A 23,928-nucleotide genomic window follows, 5' to 3' on the forward strand; every position below is an offset into this window, starting at 1 on the left:
TCAGCAATTAGAAAATACTGGGGAGAAGACAGCCCCCTTTACAATAGCAAAATAAAGTCCTTAGGAGTAAATGAAATAAGAATTGTTCAAAACCTAAGGAAGAACATTCTAAAAGTGCTCCAGAAAGACACAAAGGTAGCCTTTGGCAGACGGAAAGACAGGGCTTTTTCCTGGTTTGGTTGTTGCAGCTTCCGTAAGATGGCAGGTCTCTTTACATCAGTTGTTTTCTTTCCCTGGGGTTGGACATGTTGATTGTGTCGTTAACAGAAGAATGTGTGTGACCACCTAGAAAACTCAGAAGAGAAAGGGCCAAGGAGAAGAGCCCTGCCAGATGTTAACTCATCCTCTAAGTAAGAGAAGGTGGTGACGGGGCAGGGCAAACACGAGTAGCAGACAGCCCAGCAGACCCGGAGGGCAGGAAGAAGCCCAGGCACAGACGGAAGCCTCAGGTCCGACGAAGGCGGCATCTCGGAGTGCTGGGTCAGGATGAACTTTCAGTAAGTGATTTGGGGGCAGTCCGACACCATTTTGTTAAAGACAGTGTTAGGTTTATGCCTTAGACCATGTACGAGGATAAGCACCAAATGGATCCGAGGAGACTATTCTAGTGTTAGAAACACCTGCCAGTATAACCTCAGTGCTGGGAAGGGCTTTTAAAACATGACTCAGGGTTGAGAGTCAACCAGGAGAGGGAGAGTCTTAGGACATTACAGTCCTCCAGCGATGAAGAACTTCTATCTGACCAGGATTCAAACAGCAGCAATAGCACTGTACATGAGGTCAGAAGTCAGAACGATCAGCTGTGAGAAACATCTCCGCAACATATCACACATGCACACACGTGCATGCGTGCACACACACAGACCTGCACACAGGCCTGTGCACACGTGCTCAAGCACATGTGCACAGGCAGGCAGGCATGCATGCCTACACATATGCACACAGCTGCACAGCACACACGATCACACGCGCACACACACTGCATGCATGTATGCACATGTGTGCACACATGACATGTACACGTGTTTGCACACACGTGTAAAAATGGCCCTTCAGCTTCTTGGAGGTACTGTTTCTCACACATCAGATGGGTGGAAATTCCAAAGCTCTTTGGAAAGCTGTCACTGTACATGTGCTTAGTGGGAGAAGACGGTCAGTGGATGAAGGGGCCTCTCGGCTCCACCAAGAGGCTGCATTCACAGTGGTTGACCTAGCTGACCTGCGACTGGCCTTGAAATGGACTTTATGATGGAAGTGACAACCCTGCCCTTGTTTTCATTGTTCGTAGGTTCTGAGCATAGAGCGAGTGTTTGGGAAGCTGTGTGCATGAGCTGCTGGGCCCCGGGCCCCTTCCTGGGTCCCATGGGTCCCTCGGGCTGTTTGTCCTTCCCTCTCCCCACACCTGAAGTTTAGGAGCTGCTGCTCTGCTGCCCTTTGCTGTAGGTAGCTCTGTGCTCACATGGATTTCACGCTCTGCTTGGCGGGAAGGTGTCTGTGGTGTGTGTGTGGATTTCGGGGGAAGGGTGACTCCTCATCCGTGTAGGCCATGTGGGTGCCCCTTCATCCATCCTCGAGCTGGCTCACCCTAGGGGCTGGTCTCGGGGGACAAGACAGCCCCGTGCAGTCAGTGTGGAGACTGTTGGCTTCGCTCCGCTGGCATCTGTCTCGGGAACTTTATGTGAAGGAGTGAGATGGGGAGGAGAGGCCTGCAGGTCAGACCTGCGGCCTGGGCTATGCCGGGCCCTCCCATCCCGGCCCTCAGGCTGCTGTCTCACCACTGACAGCCTCTGCAGACATTGGACAGCCTTCTCTGCTCCTGGGTTCTGGTTAAAGGCTAAATTGTTTTGATTTTGTGTCCCACGTGTGGACCTATGAGCCCACAGCCTTGCACACAGGAAAGGCAGCCTCAAAGGTCTGACTGAGGAGCTTCAGGGCTGCTTCCGGCCCTCCTGTGCTCAGTGTGTGTGAGTGTGCGGGAGTGAGCATTCGCCCGGGGTGGGGTGGGAAGCCAGGCCAAGGCCTCTTCCAGGCTGGGAGCCGTGCCCCATTCCATGTGGGTGACAACATGGGGGAGGGTGTTGTCCGTCCTGCCAGCCGCCTGTGGGGCTGAGGCCTGCTTCTCGCTGGGGGTCCAGCTTGGCCCTGGCCGGCTTCAGCAGCCACCCTGTTGCTCACATTGAGACAAACCCCCACTACCACACCAGGGTCAGCAGTGGGAGAGAGTGACGGGCCTGCCCGTGGTAGGGCCAGGAGGATGGCTGGCTGGAGGCTTGCTCCCTGTCCTCCCAGCAGACACTCGCAGTCTTCCTCTGTGGCTGCAGCCTGGCCTGGCCTCTGTGTCTGCAGGAGAGACAGTGGGCGGTGGGTGAGAGGTCTGGCAGGCGCGCGCCCCCCTCTGTCCCTCCCTCCCTCCCACACATGGCGGGCGGCCTGTCCTTTACAGGCTGCTCGGGCATCACCCATCCCGTCGGGAGCTCCCGTCCCTGGCATCTTCCTGCTCTGCGTGCCAGGCCTCGAAGCTTCGTTTCATTCTGGGGACCAGCTGGAGGGGAAGAGAGATGCCTCACCGTGAAGAGGGGCTGGGAGGGAGGCACGGGAGCTGCCTCCCCTCGTGGCTCTAAGACTTGCAGGGACCGTGACAGCAGTGCCGCCTGCCATGCTGGTTTGCCTTTAAATTAGAGACAGAGGTTGGTCTGCTAAGGTGCAATGGATGCCGAGGGCCTGAGTAGGGGGAAGCAGGGGACAGTGGTGTGGGGCACTGAGCCCAGCCCAGAGCCCAGCCATGGGTCTCGGGCACAGGGGCAGCCAGGACTCAGCTACCTCCTCTCCTGTGGGGCTTGCCCCTCTCACCCCTGGAGCTTTTTCTCTTGTGAGAATCGTTTGCTTTGCTGTAGAAATTTCAGACTGCGGAGATGAGCAGAAGAAAGCAAAAGACGTCATCTCGCCACCCAGAGGGGACTGCAGTGATCCTCTGGGGCGGTGCCTCCTCGTGGACACATGTGGGCACACGGGCGTGTGTGCCTTGGACCCAAGTCCCCCTGGCGTGTCAGTGGCCAAGGGGACATGGGGTCTGGCCTCTCTGCTCTCATCACAGGTCAGGGAGCAGAGGGGGACCAAGCAGCTGCCTGGGGGCATAGCTCTGGGCTCACATGTATGTCACTGCACAGCCACGCCCAAGCACATGCGTGCCTATCTGTGTGGGCTCACACGTGAGGTCGTGGCACCTCTGGCTTGTCAGGTGCCCGTTTCTGTGTGTGAGTGCCCCCGTGGCCAGTGGTGTCCCTCCGCGCCCTCCCTCTGGAGCCGGTGTGTGCGCCTTCTCAGCCCCTCCTCAGCACCTGGCCTCTAGGGGCCTGGGCCCCTCTCTTGTTGAAGAGTGGCTGGGCGCCTCAGTATTTTCATCCTGGTGTGCTTTTTGCTTGTCTCCAGGTTTGCTATTTAACCAGTGTTAAATAGCTCTTAGTGTGCTTTCAGCTGAAAGGATAGAAAAGCCAGTTCGATCTGATTTTCGGCAAACATAGTTAATCTACCCCTGAAGTTCCCTTTGGGGTCCTGCCGTGAGCGGATCATTCCCGGCGCATAGCCGCTCGCCAGCCACGAGGTGAGGAGTTTCCTCTCCTGCTGCTCATGGAAACGTGCGGGTCGGGCGCAGGGCTGCTCCGTAGTCACGACTCAGCCCCGAGTCAGATGTGAGTGTGTATTTATATCCTCAGCCTTTCTCCAGAAAGCTCAGACCGCTATGCTTTCTAACTTTAGCTTTCTGCTCTATTAGCCAGCGCAGGGAGAAGAGAAGCCCAGATTAGTCAGTTTGCTTTGTATTTATTTTTACTTGGCCTTTTCACTTCCAGAGTTTGAGGAGAAAATGTGCGATTCTTTTCTCTGCATAATTTTGTGCCTCGACAAGAAGCCACTCTCAGCATGAGATGCTCCGAAAGTGGTGGGATTAACCTCAGGGTAGCATGTTCATTTTCCGTTCATGAAGCACACTTTAAAATGTTGATCCGTTTACTCTATGAAGTAATTGTTAATTCTTTCTCAGCAAGTTGGAGAACAGCACAGACTTGCCCCGAGCAGTGGTTGTGTTTTCCAGGCAGTCCGGCAGAGTCCCAGGGCAGAGGGTCTTGGGGTGGCCACACATGAGGGCTGTTTTGTCAGAGAGCCAGATGAGGCGAGTGTGGCGAGGATCTGCTTACTGTTTGGTGTTTATTTATGTTTTCCTACAGGAATTAAACTAAATAATAGTTACTGGCAGGAGTGCATTTTAATTCCTCAGAGAGTGAACCCCTCACTGGTGGCCATGGGAGGGGTCAGCCTGCTATGTTTAAGCCTCTGTCCCTTTGGAGCTTCTCACAGTCGACTTGCTAGCATTTATAGCACCTTTGACCTTTCTAGTTAGCTTCCAGCAGGATTCATTTTGTTTTGAACAGGTGATGAATCTTCAGCCATTGTTAAAAGTAATAAACAAACACGTTGAATCTCATGGAAAGTGTTGCACAGACTCCTGTCCTGCCTCATAAAAGCTCGCCGTGCATCTCTGTCCAGTTTGGTTCTTCGGGAGAGGATGGCCGTTGGCCCTGCGAGAGCTTGTTCCCCATGGAGGCCCTCGTGGGAGGTGAGGGTGCTCGACTCTCTCAGGAGCCCTCGTGCACTGCCTCTCTCACCTGTTCTGACTCAGCAGTGACTTCGTGTTTGAAGTGTTGTTGAGAGGCATCACATGCCCGGGACGCACACAGGACAGAGACACGCGGCCCCATGGGCTGCCACAGAGCAGGACGCGCTGGGAGCGGAGCCCTGCTGGCCCACGGCCTCCCCACCCCCGTCCCCCAGGGCCGCCCCACAGGTGGGATTCACCAGGCACACGGAGCTCAGAATGCCACGGCACCCCTCTCCCTGCTGGTGCCCTCTCCAGAGTTCTCGTTCCCGGGTCGCGTTGTGATGAGGGGTGATCTCCTGGTCGTGGGTGCCTCTGGCTTCAGCACCCTCCCCCTTCTCCTGAAGTCTTGGGTTTTGAACTTCACATGTTTAAGAGCTGAGATGTCTTTCTTTACTTGTGTTGATGAAGCCTGAGGATTCTTGCAGAAGTTGTCGAGGTTGTCTGGAAGGTGAGGGTGACTCATTTGCTGTGAATCCCCTTGTGGGGTCTGCGTGCTGTTGTGTAACACGCGGGGTTGCTGGAGCCAGGCCTCGTCCCCTGAACTGCGGGGCGAGGTCATCCCCCTAACTTAGTGTTTGGAACGTGGACTTGTCCAGAAGGGAGCTTGCTTTGTCATGTTCCGCACAGGCAGAAGCTGGGGAGACATTAGACCCCTGTTAGCTCAGTGGCCTCTCCTTGGTTGCCACCACGCAGGGCCCGTGTGCTGCGTCTCCACCATGGAGACTCGGCCCGCTCATTAGGGCAGGTAACGGGGCGGGGGGTGGTGAGTGCTTCCAGGGACGCTGGTTGGTCAGCATGTCCTCCTGGTCCTCCTTTGAGCCAGGTTTGTCTTACAAGCAGGGTCAGTCTGGGAACCACCTTGTCCAGGAGGGGCTGGCGGGACAGGATTGTGCCCTCTGGCCCCACTGTCCCACCATGTGTGCCCTTTGCCTCAACTGTGGTCTCTGCAGAGCACTCCTTGCACTGCTGAGTTTGAGTAAGATTTTATGTTTTATTCAGAAACAAAATATTGTTGTGAACTGTGTACTCTGCAGGGATGCAGACTAGGAGCAAGGAGGTGCAGTGATCCCTCTGCCTGATGGCAGCTGTGCTGGTAGCGTTGGTCTGTGTCCTCTGAGTCGTCTTTCTTACGGACATGTTTTATTTTTCCCTGAACACATTCGAGAGACTGCTGTTCCTCTGCGTATTTCTGTGGGTCTCTCATGTCATCGGAGCAACACGTGCTACAGATTAGCAGCAGCGCCTGGAAGAATGGTTTATATTTAGTTTTCACTGTTCAGTGTCGTTTAGTAAGGACTTTGCTGCAGGTCCCACGTGGAGTGGGCGGCACTGTTGTGCGTCTGGGGTTTCTTCCTCTGAGGACGGTGGCGCAGCAGAGAGGAGCAGCCCCGGGCACTGCCCCAGCCTCGCTCTCCTCCAGGAGAGCCCGCTGCCTGCCTGAGTTTCCAGGGAGTCCGTCTCCAAGCACTCCAGTATCTTCCCATGATGTCTGTGCACTCTCCCGGCCGGCATGTGGGGCGTGTGAGTGTGTGAGTGTACATGCAGGAGAAACGTGGAAAGGGGCAGCTAAACGTGCTTGCAGCCCTGACTTCCTTCCGTGCTGAGTGTGGGTCTGTCGTCATGTTCGTGGGCTTCCTGTGACACGTGTGGGGTTTCTGTTGTCTGTGTGGCATTTCTGTGGTACGTATGGGACTCGTGCTGTGCACATGGGATTCCTGAGATCTATGTACACATCATAGAGCAAGCATATACGCATACATGATGTATCTGTGGGCTTTCTCCATTAGATACTGGCTTACTCTCTGCACAATTGTAACACACCTTTTCCATTACCTTGTGGGCGTGTTAGTGCACAGGGACCTCCCTCTTTGTAGGGCCGATACATTTTATCTGGTACCTGTTCGCTTCCACAGTTAAAAATAGTTTCAGAAGCCTTCTGATTTTGTGTAACTAATACCACGCTCATAACCTTGTTATTGGGCTCATTTCGCCATATTTACCAGGAGAGCTTGTCCTTCTGTCCTGCAGATGGACTACAGTCGTTCAGTATGCCCTGATGGGTGAGGTGCCCTTGCAGTTTAACTGTTTAAAAGCCCAAAGTGCTGTGAGCATGCGGTAGGAATGAAGTCGCCTGTCCCCTTCCGCCCTCGGTGCTCCCCGAGCTGAGCTGTTGACAGTGTGCAGCTCCTCTGCTTCCCCATCCTTCTGGTTCTGACCGTCATCACTTCGTCTCATTTCTGTTCCTGTGCAGAGCCAGCAAGCAGCGCCTCTCCAGTGCTTGACTTTTACGAGTTACATTTTTAGATTTATATTGACTAAGCTCTAAACATTTGTAGTCTGTTTCTCATCTACCATTATTTTAGGCTTTCTGTGCTTTTTCTACAGTGTTAGTCCAGGAACGTTAAACAGAAGGAAAGCGGCGTGTATAGTACTATGATCATATAAATGTATTTCACTGCAGAGCCAAGTAGGAGAAAATGCAATTCAGAATCACAGAGCTCCTGCCCAGCAAAGAGGACATTCAGACGGCACCTCCTGCCTTCCTGTGGGGCTTCCGTACTGCCTCTGGCTGCTCCAGCTGCTGTGGGTCCTCATACCCCATGGTGTTCATTTCTTAGATTCCATTTCTCTTTTGCTGATGCACCTCCTTCATCCACTTCCTTATGGAATGCACAGCTGAGAGACTTCCTGGGTTGCTGCACACAGTCTTCAAACGTGGTATTTTTTGTTCCTGAACTCAATCGATAATTGGCTGGGTCTAGAATTCTTGGTCCGTGTCACTTTCCTTTGGAACTTGGCAAGTATTCTCTAGCATCTTCCAGGGTCTGGGGTCACTGATGGGAAGTCAGGACGGCGATGCTCGTTCTTCTGCGGGTAGATCTCCCGCTGTCCCGTAATGTCCCTGCGTGGCTTTGAGTGCTGCTTGTCTGACTTAGGACTGCCCTTTGCTCCACCCTGCTTCTCCTCCAGGCCCATGCTTGGGCCTCCTTCAGGCTCTTGGCTTGTCTTTTGACAGTCATTCTCAAGTCCTACTCTTGGCTCTTTGGTCTTGGAACCCCTGCCCTGCCGTCCTGCACAGGCTCCTTCCACTCACGTGAGTCAGGCTGGGTCCACCTGCCTTTTGCCATGACGCCTGTCCCAACTTCCTCCACCGCTGAGCCCCCTTGGTGACTTTTCAGCACTGTTTTGGCTCATTCACCTCTAGAACATACCTTTTCTGACCCTTTGACAGGGCCTTGGGAAGGAAGGAAGGAAGGTGTGGACTTTATCACTGTTTTCAATTGAAAGCCTTTTTAGATCACTGTGAGTGGCAAGGTTCTTGAACATCTCCAACAGTCGGGGTTCTTTCTTTCCACTGGAAGAACTGCCCAACAATATCAAAGAATTGGGAAGAAATTAAATGAGCCAGTTCCAGTAAATTTGTCAGCAGCATATACTTGTCATTTTGTATTATGTAAGCGTGCCCTATAAACTTAAAAATAGCTGGGTAATATTGTTACATTTACCTAGATACTGTGTTGCAAGTTAGTTAAATTTCACAGACTTAGAGTCAGGACGTGGTTTTCTGATAAACATCTCTGCTGCGGTTTTCTGATAAACATCTCTGCTGCGGTTTTCTGATAAACATCTCTGCTGCTGCTGCTGCTGCTAAGTCACTTTAGTCCTGTCCGACTCTGTGTGACCCTATAGACGGCAGCCCACCAGGCTCCTCGATCCCTGGGATTCTCCAGGCAAGAACACTGGAGTGGGTTGCCATTTCCTTCTCCAATGCATGAAAGTGAAAAGTGAAAGTGAAGTCAACGACTCTTTGTGACCCCCATGGACTGCAGCCTACAAGGCTCCTCCGTCCATGGGATTTGGATCACAATTCAGTGGGGCTCTATACACATGTTTAGCCATAAGGTTGGAGATCATTTATGATACTGAAAGTTTAGTTATTGAAAAATTATGGTCCAGGAAAACTGACCAAATTTCCTCCCTGTGTACCCAAATAGCCCATATTAAACTAATATGGAATGATAAAGCAAAGCTAATGTTATAATGATTAAAAAAAAACAAAAGCCGTTGAAGTCCATGATAAATTAAAACCATCATTGATAAAAGAACTGTTCTTTCTGAACTTGGGGGTGCATGGCCCTCTGCAAACTTGAGAACACCCCAGGTTTGGGTTATGGATTACAACTTTTAGTTTTCCTTAATGATTCACTTTACAGGTTACCATCAAGTGATAGTTATACCAAAAAAAGAAAGGCTATAACATCTTGTTGGTTAAGTGCCAAAGAGAGGAGTGGGGGCTCCCCTGGTGGTCCAGTGCAGGGGACGCAGGTTTGATTCCTTCTCTGGGAAGATTCCACGTACCCCAGAGCAACGAAACCCACGCGCCAAACTCCTGAGCCTACTGCCGTAACTGCTGACGCCCACGAAGCCCCCACGCCTACAGCCCATTGCTCCACGAGAGAAGCTGCCACAGTGAGAAGTCCACACAGGGCAACGAAGAGCAGCTCCTGCTTGCCACAGCTAGAGAAAGCCCATGTGCAGCAGCAGAGACCCCCAAATAAATGAGCAGATAAACAAAAGAAAGGCTGAAAATCACTAAAAAGCAAAAAAAATAAAAAGAGACTGGGTTTGAGGTCAGCCACAACCTGTGGTTAGACATGCCTGAAGCAGGGTGCAGGCCAGAGGGTCTCAGGGCGTCTGGCTGCAGCTCTGTTCATGTGTCCTAGGAAGGTGTGTCTGGACACACACACACACCATTGTGTGTCTAAGTTTATGTTTCCACAGACTTGACCCCTCGGTGCACCCCTCCTCTAGATAAGGCGTGGGGCCACTGTTTCCCTCTGCCCAGCACCCACCGGGCAGGGGGCGTCATGCATGGAAGCAAAGGACAGAGGTCCCACAGGCTGCTGCCCCCTCCTGCCGCAGCCTGCGGCTCTCTCACAACTTCCTGACGGAGGACCCAGAGTCTTCCGAGGACGCCGAGCCCTGTGGCCCTCCTCCTCCCAAAGGAAGGACGGGGCTGGGGAGGCTTCTGTGTGCTTGGTTTTCATCTTCGTGATTCACGAGGACGCCGGCTTTCATCCTCTTGGTGTCTTTATTTCTCCTTGCCCCGTTTTCCGTTCTTTTCCGCAGTAGAGGGTGGTTTTGGGGATGAGCACCAGGCTCACCACACTGGTGCACAGTCAGGAGAACACCAGTTGGCTCCCTGGGGAGCTTTGTCGCTGGCGACGTGGGTACTGATTTGGTTTTAGATCCAGCCCACCGTGCCCTCTCGGTGTGAACACAGGGAGCTGGTGGTGACATGTTGTCACACGTGCCAGTATTTTCGTTATGGTTTTTGTGTCTCTGTAAGAGAAGTTGGCCACTAGATTTTAATTCCTGTAACTGATGTCCTCGAGAGGCTTCCGGCCAAGGTCGTGGCGGCTATGAGGAGCATTGGGAAGTGTGCCCTCTTCCCTCCTCTGAGGGTCTGGGGGGCTCTCAGGCTGCCTGCCTCATCTCCATCCTCCCCGTCCTCCACCTCACTTCCTCCTCCTGAGATGACTACTGCGCCTGGCTGCAGGGGGCCCCAGGTGCCGGTCTGGGCCTCTTGGCTTTCCTCACCGTGGAAGGGCTACTGCCCGTGTCTCTTGCTGGTGAGGGTCTTGCCACCTACTGCCCCCGCCAGGCCTGGGCTCTCTGGGATCTAAGCTCATAGTTTTTAATAGCTTCATTTATTCATCTGGAGTGACTGGGCTGGTCCCCCACCGTCCCCCTAACCAGCTGGCTATTCCCTCCTTCTAGGGATCTGCCCCCCTCTCTTCTCTGATCCCTAACCAAAGACCATTTTCTGGTTAAAAACTTATATTTAGTTCATCTTATGTAAGAGCAAGGAGACAGATTTGAGAACTTTCTATCAAAAATGATTAAAGGTTTTTCTTGTCTAGACAGCTCATCTTCCTGCAATGGATAATAGGATATATTAATTTTCAGTATTTGATACATAACCTTACTGACGGCTTTTAAAATTACAACATTACTTAAGAAATACAGAGATCACATTTGTTTGGGCTTTAATTAAGAGCTTCTGAGAATGTGTGTGTTTGACACATGAATCGGATCCAAGAGGTTGATGGCTGGCCCAGGTTTATGTAACACAGGGACGTGACGGTGGAAGCTGGCGCTGCTGTCACTCAGGGACATGCGTCCTTAGGGCAGTTTCCGCATTATTGGTATTTTTAGACCTTGAAGTGAATGGTGGATCCCTGCGCTGCCTGCCAGGGCTGCTGCCCCAGCATCTCTGCTTGTCCGCTCTGGCCTGTGTGGGTCTCAGTCTTGTTCTTTCTTTCAGTTACAGGAGGCTTCCTGAGTTTTGCTCTGCCTGTTAATTCTTCCTGTCACTCTGCCTTCCATACTTGGCTTGTGCATTTCGGTCTGGAGAGCATTTTGTTTTCTCCAGGTGTTCAGTTCATGGTCCAGTCCGGGTTTCTCAGGGGAGTGGCAGGCCTTCCTTGTGGGTTTCCTGGCGTCTGTGGGCAGCGGCTGCAGACTAGAGACAGGCAGGCATCCTCTGGGGCAGGTCCCCTCACCTGCTGCTCTGGGTCCTGTTGTTTGTCGGCTGTGATGGGGTGCGAGGCTCCACTGTAGGCCAGTGTGCCTTTGGGCTCTCCTTGGCAAAGACACCTCCTCTGCTCACCCATTGGTCTCGCTGGTTTGTCCCAAAGGGAGCAGGGGCCGAGGACGGGGCGGGCGGGCTCAGAACGCCTATCCCTTACCATCTGCTGCACCTCCTGTTCTGGTGACCAGGCATCTGCCCTGTGCCCAGGATGGAGTCACTCCTTCTCTGAGCTGGTGATGCTGGTGCTGCCCGCAGCCTGTGTCAGCATTGATTGTCCTGGGCCCGAGTGTGGGAGAGGCAGGGGAGGCCGGGCCTTGGGCGCTGGGTGACGGCTCACTCTGTTCCCTCCTACATCTCTGGCCTTCTCTCGCTGCCTCTCTACTCTTCCCTCTGAGTGCCTCTCCTTCTCTTTATGTGTGTGTCTCTCTCTATGTGTCTTTCCCTTTCTGGGTCTCTTTCTCTCTCTTTTCCACTCCATCTCTGCTGTCTTCCAGTGGAGACCCAGGGCTCATTCCTAGTGTTGGGAACGTTGAGTTTCTCTAAAAACGATCATAAAACAATAAAATATATCTAGACAGGGAGCAGCCTCCCACCTACTTAATGAATTGTTTTAATATTTGCAACATGCTTTAATTGCCCATGAAGCATTTGATTGTTGAAAGTTTGAAAAAAAATAACATTTCCTTCAGGTCATAAAAATATTTCTAATAATGTTCACCAGTTCACTTCAAAAAATAAGTGGGGTTTTAAAATACAAAACAAAGTAGTCTTTTTTTGACAGCAGCTTTCTTGGGTGCGGTTGGTGTGTGCCCGGAAGCTGCACGTGTGACGGGTGCAGCTGGCTGCGTGTTGAGCCCCAAGGGGCATCGCCCTGTGACGGTGGTGAATGCCCCCTCCCTGCCCTGTCCTGGCACAGTGGATCCCTTGCAGCTCCTGGTTCACGTGGATGGGATCAGGCCACGCGTCCCTCTCTGTCTGGCTCATTTCACTCAGGGCGATGACTCAGAGGCCCAGCATGTTATTGCAACTGTCAGTGCTTCATCCCAAAGGAATCTTTCTTATGAGGGAAAGGACAGTACTCTTGCTTGCTCAGAAGGTGGGGTGGATTTAATTCACTGAGTAGAACAAAGTCCGCTTCGACTGGGGCTATCAAGCCCCAAATGCAGGGGGAATAAAAGGCTGGGAAACTGAGGCCCTGCTGGGCGGTCCCAAGGTCACGTGAGAACCTGTATCTGGCTGAGCCTTCAGGACCAGGTGGATCCAGTGCTCTCCCCTGGACCCCGTCCCGCTGGCTCAGACTGGAGTGGGCCATGCTTGGGAGCAGTGACGAGGGTGGTTCTCGGGTGTCGTGGAATAAATGTACTGTGCGGAGCGTTTCCTCGGCGTGCAGGGTCTTAGATCCCCAACCAGGGTTTGAACCTGGATCCTGGTAGTGGAAGTGCCAAGTCCTAACCACTGGACAGCCAGGGAATTCCAAGTGGAATGTAAGTAATACAAAAAGATGAAATCAAACCAAGGCCTCTAGACTAGAGAATCGTTTCCTCAGGCGAGTCTTTCTTCATAGACTTCCCAGAGGAAGTGAAGGCCAGTGGCCCCCCACCCCCGCTTCCCTTCCTTGGGGGGGACATTTTTATATTTAAGTGTTTATTGTAGCTTACCACGTGGAGCTGCTGCTTTTCTCCACAGTGGTCACATACCAGGATCGACTTGATTCTTTGAAATCTTAGCCAGGGAAGCTTCTGTCCCATCAGCTGAAATATCAATGCTCAGAGGTTTCCCTAGTTCAGAACAGTTGAAGACGCCTGTCTTCTAGAACTTCCTTTGCATTTCCTCATGCTAGTTGTTGAAGAGCCGCTCTGCCCTCTGGGTGGAGCCAGGATCTTTGAGGATCCCGAGTCACTCGGCTTCAATGTGCTCCTCCACCCACAGGCCTCATCCCCAAGGCCCGTCCACTGAGCCTCCCAGTGAGAAGCCTGATGTTTCCATCTCTGTCATCCCTCTGCCCCACAGCTGTCCCAGCCTCATCCCTGGCATTGCCCATAGAGCTATCAGCCTGACCTTTCAGCCCAGATTCCTCTTTATCACACCAGCTTTTGCCAAGAGCCCCTCCCCTAACAAAGGCATCCAGAGGGACTCCTCCTGCTTTCAGTCTCAGCCTCAGATGAGGGGCGTCCCCCCCCTGCCTGGCTCAGTGACTTAGGGGGCCCCCTCCTGGCTCAGTGACTTTGGGGGTCTCCCCCTGCGGCCCCTCCTCTGGTGCCGCCCCCTGTAGTCCCACCTCCTGGTGGCCCCCCCCCCCGCCAGCCTCTCCTCCTGGTGGCCCCTCCCAGTGCCATCCCTGCCCGCTCAGTGACTTGGGGGGACCCCCCTGTGACCCCTCCTCCAGTACCACCCCCCGCAGTCCCTTCTCTGGTGCCCAGCCCACGGCCCCTCCTCCCGGTGCCCCTGGCCAACCCCCTTTGGTGGAAGATCACAGGACTAGTTGAGCACTTGAAGCGGTGGTGGCACCAGTGATGCGGAAGTACCCCTGAGTGTCAGCATCCCTCTGCTGACCGTTTTCTGTCCCCTGCCTTGAGCCTGTGAAGCCTTATGTCTCGGATAGTTGGCATCTCTAATATCAGGGAATCTGGTTTGTGTAACTGCATACTTACGAACGGTGCTACACACCCGCAAGGTAGAATGTAGGGGCAGAGTGAGTGAGTGAAAGTCGCTCAGCCGTGTCCGACTCTTTGCGACCCCTTGCAGTCCATGGAATTCTCCAGGCCAGAACACTGGAGTGGGTAGCCTTTCCCTTCTCCAGGTCTTCCCAACCCAGGGATTGAACCCAGGTCCCCTGCACTGTAGGCGGATTCTTTACCAGCTGAGCCACAGGGGAGGCCCAGGAATACTGGAGTGGGTATCTGCTTTGTGTCTCTTTACACTTACAAATGGTGCTATGCATCTGCAAGGTAGAATATGAGATACTTATTTGGGGGCAGAGTGAAGGCTTAATTTCCACAATCTAGTAAAATTGTAACGATAAATACCACTTTTCAAGGAAATTCGAGAGCTTCATTCAGTCAGCAAGGTTTCCAAGGGCATAGCAGTCCATCGGGTGCCGAGCGATGCGTTCATGTAACGGGACTGGTTCTGTGTTTGCAGTTAGTGCCCACGAGCTCAGCCCCACCTGACCCTGTTTCACCAGCATTGCTGTGGCATCTGAGCTCCTTTGGTCAGCAGAACGGTGAAGCCCTGCAGAAACCCTTGCAGCCTGACTGAGTGGTCGCGCTGCTGTCAGAGGGGGGTGTCCTGAGCCAGGCGCAGCCACCAGGAGAGGGCTCCGGGAGGCAGTGGCGGTGGTGCCTGGGTGTGTCCGGGACTGGAGACCATGGAGCCCCCAGCTGACAGGGCTCCTCCATGTCCCACCCCCTCCACCCCTTCCAGAGTTTTAGGGTGCCCAGGCCCTGCCCTTCTCCTGTGGCGTGCCGGGTGTATCGAGCCAGGCAGGGTCCTGGCTCCTGACCCTGCGCCATCAGCTGGCCTCCTCTCCCTGCAGCCTGGCTCCCCTCCCTGCAGCCTGGCTCCCTGCCTGCCTCTCCCTTCTCCCACAGGGTCTCTCTTCTCTTTTGCAAGAAATAGGAAACCTCCCTGAGGGTTCCGATAGTAAAGAATCTGCCTACAATGTGGGAAACCCAGGTTTGGATCCCAGGAAGAACCCCTGGAGAAGGGAATAGCAGCCCATTCCAGTATTCCTGCCTGGAGAATCCCGTGGACAGAGGAGCCTGGCAGACTGCAGTCCATGGGGTCACAAAGAGTCAGCCACAACCGAGCGACTAACACTTGCACTTTGACTGGCAGGAGCGCTCCAGCTGCCTCTCCCGGCCTTGCCTGAGGTCTTGCCGCCCTTTACACCCAGGCTCCTCGGCTCTCTTTGCTGCTGCAGGCAGTGCCGCTGTCACTGGCCTCATCTGGTTCACAGTGTGGCAGGTGCAGCTGGCCCTGGCCCAGCTAGGGTGTGAGTGGGTCACCTTTCCGTCAGCAGCAGTTCTACAGCACTGCGCGACCCGAGGACACGGGACCTGGGGACTCGGGGCACCGTGCTTGGCCGTGTCGTTCCTGGGCCGTTCCTGGGTCAGCTGTGCTGGGCCCCGTCATTACCGACAGTGCTCCCTAACACCGTGGGCACCATGGCGGGTTTGTCTTCTGTGCCTTGTGATTTTCTCCTACATCTGTGTTGTAAGCTGTGTGACTCCTACAGAGGCGTGAGGGTCAGGAGAGCGGTTCTGACGACACGTCCGTCCTCTGCCCTCCCCAGGGTAAAAGCAGACGTGTCTCAGTCTCCCTGGAGCTCCTCCTTGACCACAGCCTCTTCCCATGGAGACAGGGCCGCTGTCCTGGGTTTCAGAGCAGCACTGTGCTTGCCATTCTCTCTACATCAGCACAGAAGCCTGTGTCCCTTGGAATCCATCTCAACTGTGCCTGCTACTGAGCTGCCAGTAGTGGGGTCATGAGATGTCCTCCTATGGCCCTCTAGGTTTATTAGCGCAGAGGATTACATCGATAGGTTTCCATGCATGCAGTCATTCTCGTGTTCCAGCGCAAATCCAGCTAGATCATGCAGGATTAGTCAGGACTACATTCGCTGACGTTTTGTCGAGGGTGTTTACATCTGTCCCTGGGAGCAGTTTGGCTGACACTTCCTCCTTCCTCCTTGCACTTGGCAGATGTGTTCCTGCTGAGTGTTGGGCGAACTTCCTTGGGGAGCCATCCAGGCATGGACTGTTGTTCGTACAGTGATTTTTTTTCTCTCTTGATTCTACTTTAATGTTGGTAGTCTAGTCGAATTTTCCATTTCTTCCTGAGTCAGCTTTGATGAGTTGCGTTTTTCTTGGAATTTGCTTGTTTTACCTAAGTTTACAAGATTTTTGGAGTAGCTCCATTCTGGGGGGTCTCTTGCTACTTAACTTAAACACCCAAGGCTCAGCTTCAGAGAACAGCCACGATGTTGTTCGGCTTGTGTCTTCCTGGGTCAGGGATTTGCGGGGCGTGTGTGGATGGCCTGTCTGTGCTCCGCAGTGATGGGGACCTCAGCTGGGCTCGCCCAAATATCTGGAGGTTGGCCATGTGTCTGGGGCCATCGTTTAGGCTGATGCCTGGGTTCATTGGTTCTTAGTGTCCTGCCCAAGGAGGCTTCATGAGTGACATGGGCTGGCACCTCCTGCAGCTGGGTGATGATGGGTGGGCAACACTGGGCACAGCTCTGGGCACTCGACTCAGAAACTCTGTGCTGGACGAGACGGCTGTGTGACTGTAACCCCAGGCCTGCGGGGCTCTGCAGTGAGTGCCCGTCACAGCGGTGATGCTGCCAGAGGAGATGGGGACACCGTGTGCCCTCTGGCACACGTTCTGGGGGCATCTGAGCCCGTCACAGCAGAGAGGTGTGGTGGAGCCTGAGGACCTGCAGCTGCGGCTGTGCAGAGGGAGGGTCCTGGGGGCTGGGGATGGGGGTCTGCACAGCTTGGCCGCCCCGTGGTCAGATGCACCGTCCGCCTCGGTCTTGGCACTGCCCCTCCGAGACCCGCCGTTCTCCCCGCAGACGTGGGCCGGTAGGTCTGCACTGGAGAAGCAGGTATCCTTTGGATATCAGTTTGTTTTTCAGAAAGAAAATGCGGGCGCTCCATTGTCAGGTCTCATAGGTATATCAGCAAGTTCCACCGTCCCACTGGTCGGGAGGAAGTGATCTGGAGAGTTGTTTCCCGGGCTCCGCTCCAGACACAGGGCTGGCTGTCGGCGCTGACCTGGGCGGGAAGGGGTGGGGGTATGCCGAGCCTGTAACTCCAGGTCTGTCTGGACTCACACGCGTGTACACAGGCCTGCGCAGGTGGCGTCTGCTCTCTCGGAAGATGGGTCCGGACAGGACTCTGCCCGAGGCCTCATTCCTTGGCGTGTGGGTTGGTGCTTGTTTGCACTGGCCTGTTGGCGAGTGGAGAGCTGATGGTGTGTGTCTTGTGTGCCCCTGCCTGTTGTGGCAGGGGGTGAAGGTGGGAGTTATCATGGGGTATCTGCTTTAAAAACCAAGAACACATTAGAAGTAAGTGAAACATATCTAGGAGTTGTTGTTCAGTCACTCAGTCGTCTCTTTGCGTCCCCGTGGACTGTAGCCCGCCAGGCTCCCCTGTTCGTGGGATTCTCCAGGCAAGAATACTGGAGTGGGTTGCCATTTTCTTCTCCAGGGGTTCTTCCTGACCCAAGGATTGAACCTGCGTCTCCTGCATTGGCAGGCAGATTCTTTACCACTGAGCCACCAGGGAAGCCTCCATATTCAAGAGAGGACTGGTTATTTTGGGGGCTGTGCTGTGTAGCCTGCAGATCAGTTCCCTGGGAGAGGACTTTTCATGAGCAGCATGTTACGGAGTTGGCTTCTCTGGTGGCTCGGAGGTTAAAGCGTCTGCCTGCAATGCAGGAGACCCAGGTTTGATCCTTGGGTGGGGAAGATCCCCTAGAGGAGGAAATGTGCAACCCACTCCAGTATTCTTGCCTGGGAAACCCCATGCATGGAGGAGCCTGGTGGGCTACAGTCCACAGGGTCGCAAAGAGTCGGACACAACTGAGCGACTTCACTTTTTCACTTTGACTTCTGCAATGGTGGAAAGGCTTTATTGTTGGGTTAAAGTTAACATGAAGCACGGGAACCGTCTGTTACAGGGGGAAGGCTTTCCGGTCGGCATGGAGAGCTGGACAAGGGCCTGAAGGAAGCTCACCGAGCGGGCGCCACGCTCGGATCATCTCAGCTCCACCCGCTCCACAGGGCCCAGGCGGCACAGGAACACGTGGAATTCACAGTAAGAGTGGAACCTGTAAACCTCTGCTAACTTTTGCCTCATAAAAAATGCCTCTGGCCCCACGTAAACTCATTAGTTAAGCCTTTTGGCTGGCTGTTTAAAATGCATTTTGTTAGCAGCTTCCTACAGACCGTAGACCGTCTGTTCCTGTCCCCACAGCCTCTCAGCTGGTGCTCTGCTGCCCCCCAGTGGCCGCCGCGGGTGGCCAAGGGCTGGGCACTAGCGGGGACTTGCTGTAAAGCCCTGACCGCAGATTACTTTCTTTGAGGTAATTAAAAGAACGTTTCTTCGGTACTTGTTGTTGGTGACTATTACATGATTCAGCGTCTGCTTCTGAGGGAAGCTGAGACGACCCAGTCAAAATCCCGGCAGTTAGTATGACGTAAGGTTAGTTTGTGGCCTGCGGAGTGACTGAGTCAGGAAGGCCAAGCACTGAACTTTCACGGAGGTTTTTTCCTTGGGGAAGAAGTATTATAGGAAGTGGCTGCCAGAAGCTTCTGGGTGCAGAAAGAGGGCGTTCTGGGTTTGTCCACTCCCTCGCTGGGGGCTGAGGCGTGTCAGCCAGGACACAGCCCCCTCTGGGCCGTGGCGGCGTGGAGCCATCCATGGGGTTGGTTAGGGCCGGGAGATGTGCCATGCCTGACCACAGGGCCCGGGAATTGTACCTGGAGGGCCCCACCTGTCGTTTCTGTGTTTGTGGACATCAGGAACATCAGGTCCCTGGTTTCAAAGGAAACCTTTAAAAGAGGTTTTGTCTAATCTTCAACTGGTGCTTTCTGTTGTTGTTTTTTTTCTTTTGTACATAGCCAGCAAGTGTATGGAGAGGGCAAAACCATGCTTACCTTTACCACTGCTTGTGCCAGTAGGATGGAGTTGTGTTTTTAACCACAACTCATCTGTTAGCTCAATTAGTGATCTTAAATCAGTTTCTCTGTAGCCGGAGTTGGTTGGGAGATGGTACAAAGCCCAGAGTGAGACCATGCTTTAGCACCATGCTTGAGCTGGGGTTTATGGCCACCTACATCCACGGTGCTGTGTGGGCTTCCCTGCTGGCTCAGACGGTAAAGCGGCTGCCTGCAATGCAGGAGCCCTAGGTTCGATTCCTGGGTCGGGAAGATCCCCTCCTGGAGAAGGAAATGGCAATCTACTGCAGCACTCTTGCCTGGAAAATCCCATGGATGGAGGAGTCTGATAGGCTACAGTCCATGGGGTCACAAAGAGTCGGACATGACTTGGCGACCTCACTTCCACTTTCACATCCAGGGAGCTGTATATGTAACGTTCTTGTTGTTTAGTCCCCCAGTTGTGTCTGACTCTTTATGACCCCATGGACTGTGGGTCACCAGGGTCCTCTGTCCATGAGACTTCCCAGTCAAGAATACTGGAGTGGGTTGCTATTTCCTTCTCTAGGGGATCTTCCTGACCTAGGGATTGAACCTGTATCTCCTGCATTGGCAGGTGGATTCTTTCCCACTGCGCCGTCAGGGAAGCCCCCAAAACATTGCCCTATTAGGCCCATCTGGGATTCAAACCCAAGATCTCCTGTTTACTAGATAGGTGCTTTCAGAGCTAAGCCACAGAACCAATTATAGTGGTATGTAAACTCTCGTTTTAATTATGCTGTTGAAGTGAATTAGAAAGTGTTTCTAATGTGACATAAGCATGCAGTGAAGAAGCAAATTGTTTTCAATCCTGTGCACAAGTCAGCTGTCCCTGAAGGCACAGGAAAAAAAGCAAGGGCAGGAGGTGGCATCTGAAGCAGAACGGAGGGCGGTATGGTCAGACACCCAGTGTCAGGAATCAGGTCTTCTGTTGAGTCTGTGCTGACAGGTGGTACCTGCAGAGTAGACACTTCACATTTGTTTCATAAAATGAGAGCTAATTCTAGCAACCATAATCCCATGTATTAATCTTTTTTTCACAGTGATTTGAAAAAGAAAAAAGCACGCAAGTTTCTGGCTGGATAAAGTATCTCTTGGCTGACGCACTCCTGGTCAGTAGCCTCATTTGCCGTCTGGCGGGAGCGCTGCAGGCAGCCTGTATTTTTAGCTCCAGGCTGGTCCCTGCTTCCACCTCTCTTGCTCCTTAAACAGGCTGAAGTTGCTTCCTGTGTTTCGTAGGTGAGAATACCTTCCGAGGTTGGGGCCTCTTGAGGTTGTGCTGTGGAGCCCCTGCAGAGTTTAAGGGCCCGTGCGTGCTGTGCAGGCCAGGTTGCTTCAGTCCTGTCTGATTCTTTGCGGCCCTATATGGACTGTAGCCCGGCAGGCTCGTCTGTCCGTGGGATTCTCCAGGCAAGAGTACTGGAGTGGGTTGCCATGCCCTCCTCCAGGGGATCTTCCCGAGCCAGGGATCGAGCCGAGTCTCTTAAATCTCCTGCATTGGCAGGCGGGCTCTTTACCACTAGTGCCACCTGGGAAGCCCTTAAGCTCCCTCGGGGTGAACTTGAGGGGGTCCCAGGGAGGCCTGGCTCTGCTCAGATGCTGAGGCTTTCCTCAGTGTCTCATTGCCACCAGTCCCCGCAGTCTGCTTATGACAAACATGTATAGACTCCCCTTCTAATTCTGAATTGAAATCATTATAATTATGACCATATCCAAATGTAGTAAAAGAGAAATTAAGGATGCACAGTGACATAGCTCTCACGGGGACCTGTGAACGTCCTGTGCTGCGCGTACACCCGCAGACGCAGAGCTGCAGGCGCTGTGATGGTGTCGTGGGACTGCGGTGCTGACTTGAGTGGGATGGCCCTCAGCTCATGGACTGGCTCTCAGAGCAGCAGGGTGTGGCCTCTCTGCCCCCACACAGCAGTTCCACTCTGGACTGCTGGGTGTGTGGGAAGTTGTGACCGTATTGAAACAGGCCTGGTCTTGTGTCCTCATGAATCTCTTTGTCACCTGCATGTCAGTCCTTCGGGCAGGACAGTTATTTCTGGAACGGTCCTGCTTGTCTCATACATTCCCTCTCCCTATATGGTGCCTGAGTGCCCCAGCCCTGTGACGACCAGACCACGTCCACACGTGGCTACCACTGATAGGAGCCTTAGCAGAGAGAAGAAGGTGGCAAGGAGGGTCTGTCGGGGACAGGGTGGCCTCAAGATCCTCACAGGCCGGCTGGGTGTTCTGAAAGTTGGGGTAGCTGTGGGCCCAGGAGGAGTCCGCTGGGGCATCAGGCAGGCCCTGAGGTGCAGGTGACCCCAGGTGCTCCTAACACATCAGCAATGGAGAAAGCAGGAGGCAGCGCTGCGAGGGCACCTGGTGCTTAGGCAGGCAGCTAAATCCACACATGTTGGGGTAGGAACTTGACTTTTCCCCCTTACTGTGATTTATTGGCTAACAGAATCTGTTTAACACAGATGACACTTCAGTTTACAAACACTTCTGAAGGTCGGTGAACTAAAGAAAAGTTTGGCTGAGAATGAAGAGTGTCTCAGTGTGCTTCTGGCATGAGTCACTGCTGCCGAGAAGGTGTCCTTGTGTGGCCTGCCTGACTCATCAGCATCAGCTCAACAAGGGGCGTCCAGGCAGAGGCGTCCCTGTTTGTGAGGTCACAGGTCTTGGGCAGCCAGGGGCAGAGACTGGCCCTTTGGGACCCCGGTGCTGCCCAGGGAGCCAAGGTCCGCCCTGCTCAGATCTGCCAGTGTTTGCTCTTCTGCTTGGGAACAAGGAAGCCGAGCAGGAAACAGATCCTGCCGGGGACCATGCTCTTCTGCATGTGAACCTTGGTGGTCCAGTCATCACTCTGGGAAGCTTGTGTCCTGCCTCATGGGGCAGTGAGGGCCTGCTTCCCCAGGCCACGTGGAGGAGACGCGCTCAGGGTCCAACGAGCCCAGATTGTGGGCGTGGCCGGTGTGGTGGGCTTGGCCGGCGTCTTGGGCATGGTTGGCGCAGTGGCTGTGGTTGGTGCAGTTGGCGTGGCTAGCGTCAGGCAAGCCTCACTTCCCGGGCCGCCACAGGCCACCCGCCGGCTCAGTGTGGAGCGTGAACCCAGTTTTGTCCTTGGAAGCATCGGTGGTCAGCATGCCCGTGGACTAACTTCTTGTCACTGTGAAACAAACCGCAGCAAATGTCCTCCAGCCGTCTCAGGGTCAGGGCCAGATTCCTTGCTCCCGCTCTCACCTGGTCCAGAGTTTAGAGGCCCAGGGGCCCTACCCAGCCCACCGAGTTACTTGTGGTTGCAGGATGCAGGCCTTTGGCCCCAACCCCTGGACACGGGAAGGGGAGGGAGCCTCTTCTGCTGCCTCCCATACGGATTTCTTTCCTCCACCCTAATTGGGTGAGCCCACCTAGGGAAGTCCGCTTTACACTAACTCAGCTGGCTGATTCGGGACCTTCATCATATCTGCACATCCCTTCCCCATGCCTCCTGTGGCAGTAGGCCCATCATGTCGGCAGCTCTGCCACCATCAAGGGGGAGGGAGAAGCAAGGTGTGCAATGAAGTGTGCTGCCAACACCCATTGATTGGGGAACTTACTGCGCCTGTGCCTGGTTGAGGTGTGTATCTGCCATCGGTATGTGCCTCACAGGATGTGTATCTGATCGGTGTGTACCAGACGGGCAGAGGCCTGCGTGGTCTCTAGAGCACATAATGCATACGGGCCCCTACAAGCCAATATGGACAAGACAGTGGGCACAAAAAGGGCAGGAAAGCTTGCACAGGTTTGGCGCCAGATATGAAACGGGGGTGGCCAGTGAACACATGAAGCAGTGCCCACTGGCAGCGAAACCCAGCATGTCTGGAGGTTGGGCCAGCACCAGCCCGAAAGCCACCTGGGGATCCTCCCAGAACCATCCCCAAGGTGGGCACCTGGGCCCCAAGTGGGCCTGGCGTTCTACTTCTGGGGCCTGTCCCAAGATATGTGCAGCCTATAGACTGAGACCCTGGCAGCAGCCCTTGACTGAGTCTGCGTACGTGGACTTGAAGCCAGAGTGGAGAGGCTGGTTCCTGGGGAACCCTCTCTTGCTCACCCCCTCCCTGTTCCTGCTGCCTGGCACTCCCGGTGCCCAAGGAAGCCCTGAGGGTGTCATCGCGGCTGTGGTCTCGGCACTCGGTGCAGGATAGACAGAGGCGCTGTGAGCATACTCTCGGAGAGACCTTACGGGCTCATCAGCAGAGCCAGGAGGCCATTCTGGAACTAATGGCCTGCTTCTGCACCTCACTGCCCATCAGACAGGCTGGGAAGGATGGGGGCCTGCTAGGTGGTCAGGTGCGTGGCGGGAGCTACAGGTGGACTTCTGGGGGGCCTGGGGGTGGAGTGAGGCTGGGTGAGTGGACCAGGGCCTGGAGCTGGGGGGAGGGAAGAACTCCATCTTCTCCCTCCACCTGGAGCTCACCTGCTGGGAGGACTCGGCCCAGGCTGTCGCCCCCGACCGTGGTCCAGCTCCGGCCTCCTCCCCATGGTGCGGACCAGGCACTGGGTTCATGCTCTCCTGGCTGATCTTGCATAACTGGAGGTGCCCCCTTCAACGTCCTGGGCCCCTAACGCTCCTTCTTTCTCAGCTCCAGGGCCTCGGGTAGGGACTCAGATGGCAGGGAATGTCCCAGTGAAGCTTCTTAGCACCTGCAGCAGTGTTCAAAGAAGATCTCTGTTGCACTCTGGACCCCGTCTGTCATTTATCCAGCAGATATGTGCCTTACACCTGTGGGCAGGCACTAACTGAGGCCCTTGGGACCAGGGTGGCCTCCTGATGCTGCTGGAAGCAGAGGGCAGTCATGGTTACCACCAGGCAGCGCTGGCTGTGAGGGCGACCTGCAGGCCAGGGGTGGGACCTCTCCCAGGGGGCAGCATCCCAGCAAGGACCCAGGAGGGGCCCCCATGTGCCTTCTCTGCATATCCCTGGCTGAGGGTGGCTGCAGGCAA

At 54.3% G+C, this 23,928-nt stretch overlaps 1 protein-coding gene across 1 annotated transcript in view; it reads left to right on the forward strand.

Annotated features, from left to right (window-relative positions):
- Positions 1-23,928, forward strand: part of ADARB1 (adenosine deaminase RNA specific B1) — a 108,234-nt gene that overhangs the window by 26,774 nt on the left and 57,532 nt on the right. Inside the window, exon 2 of the mRNA XM_068986650.1 lies at positions 17,934-18,070. The gene's annotated coding sequence lies outside the window, so the exon portion shown is untranslated. The remainder of the gene's footprint in view (positions 1-17,933; positions 18,071-23,928) is intronic.

Source organism: Capricornis sumatraensis, chromosome 1 (genome assembly GCF_032405125.1).
Source record: "Capricornis sumatraensis isolate serow.1 chromosome 1, serow.2, whole genome shotgun sequence".
Classification (NCBI taxonomy): domain Eukaryota; kingdom Metazoa; phylum Chordata; class Mammalia; order Artiodactyla; family Bovidae; genus Capricornis; species Capricornis sumatraensis.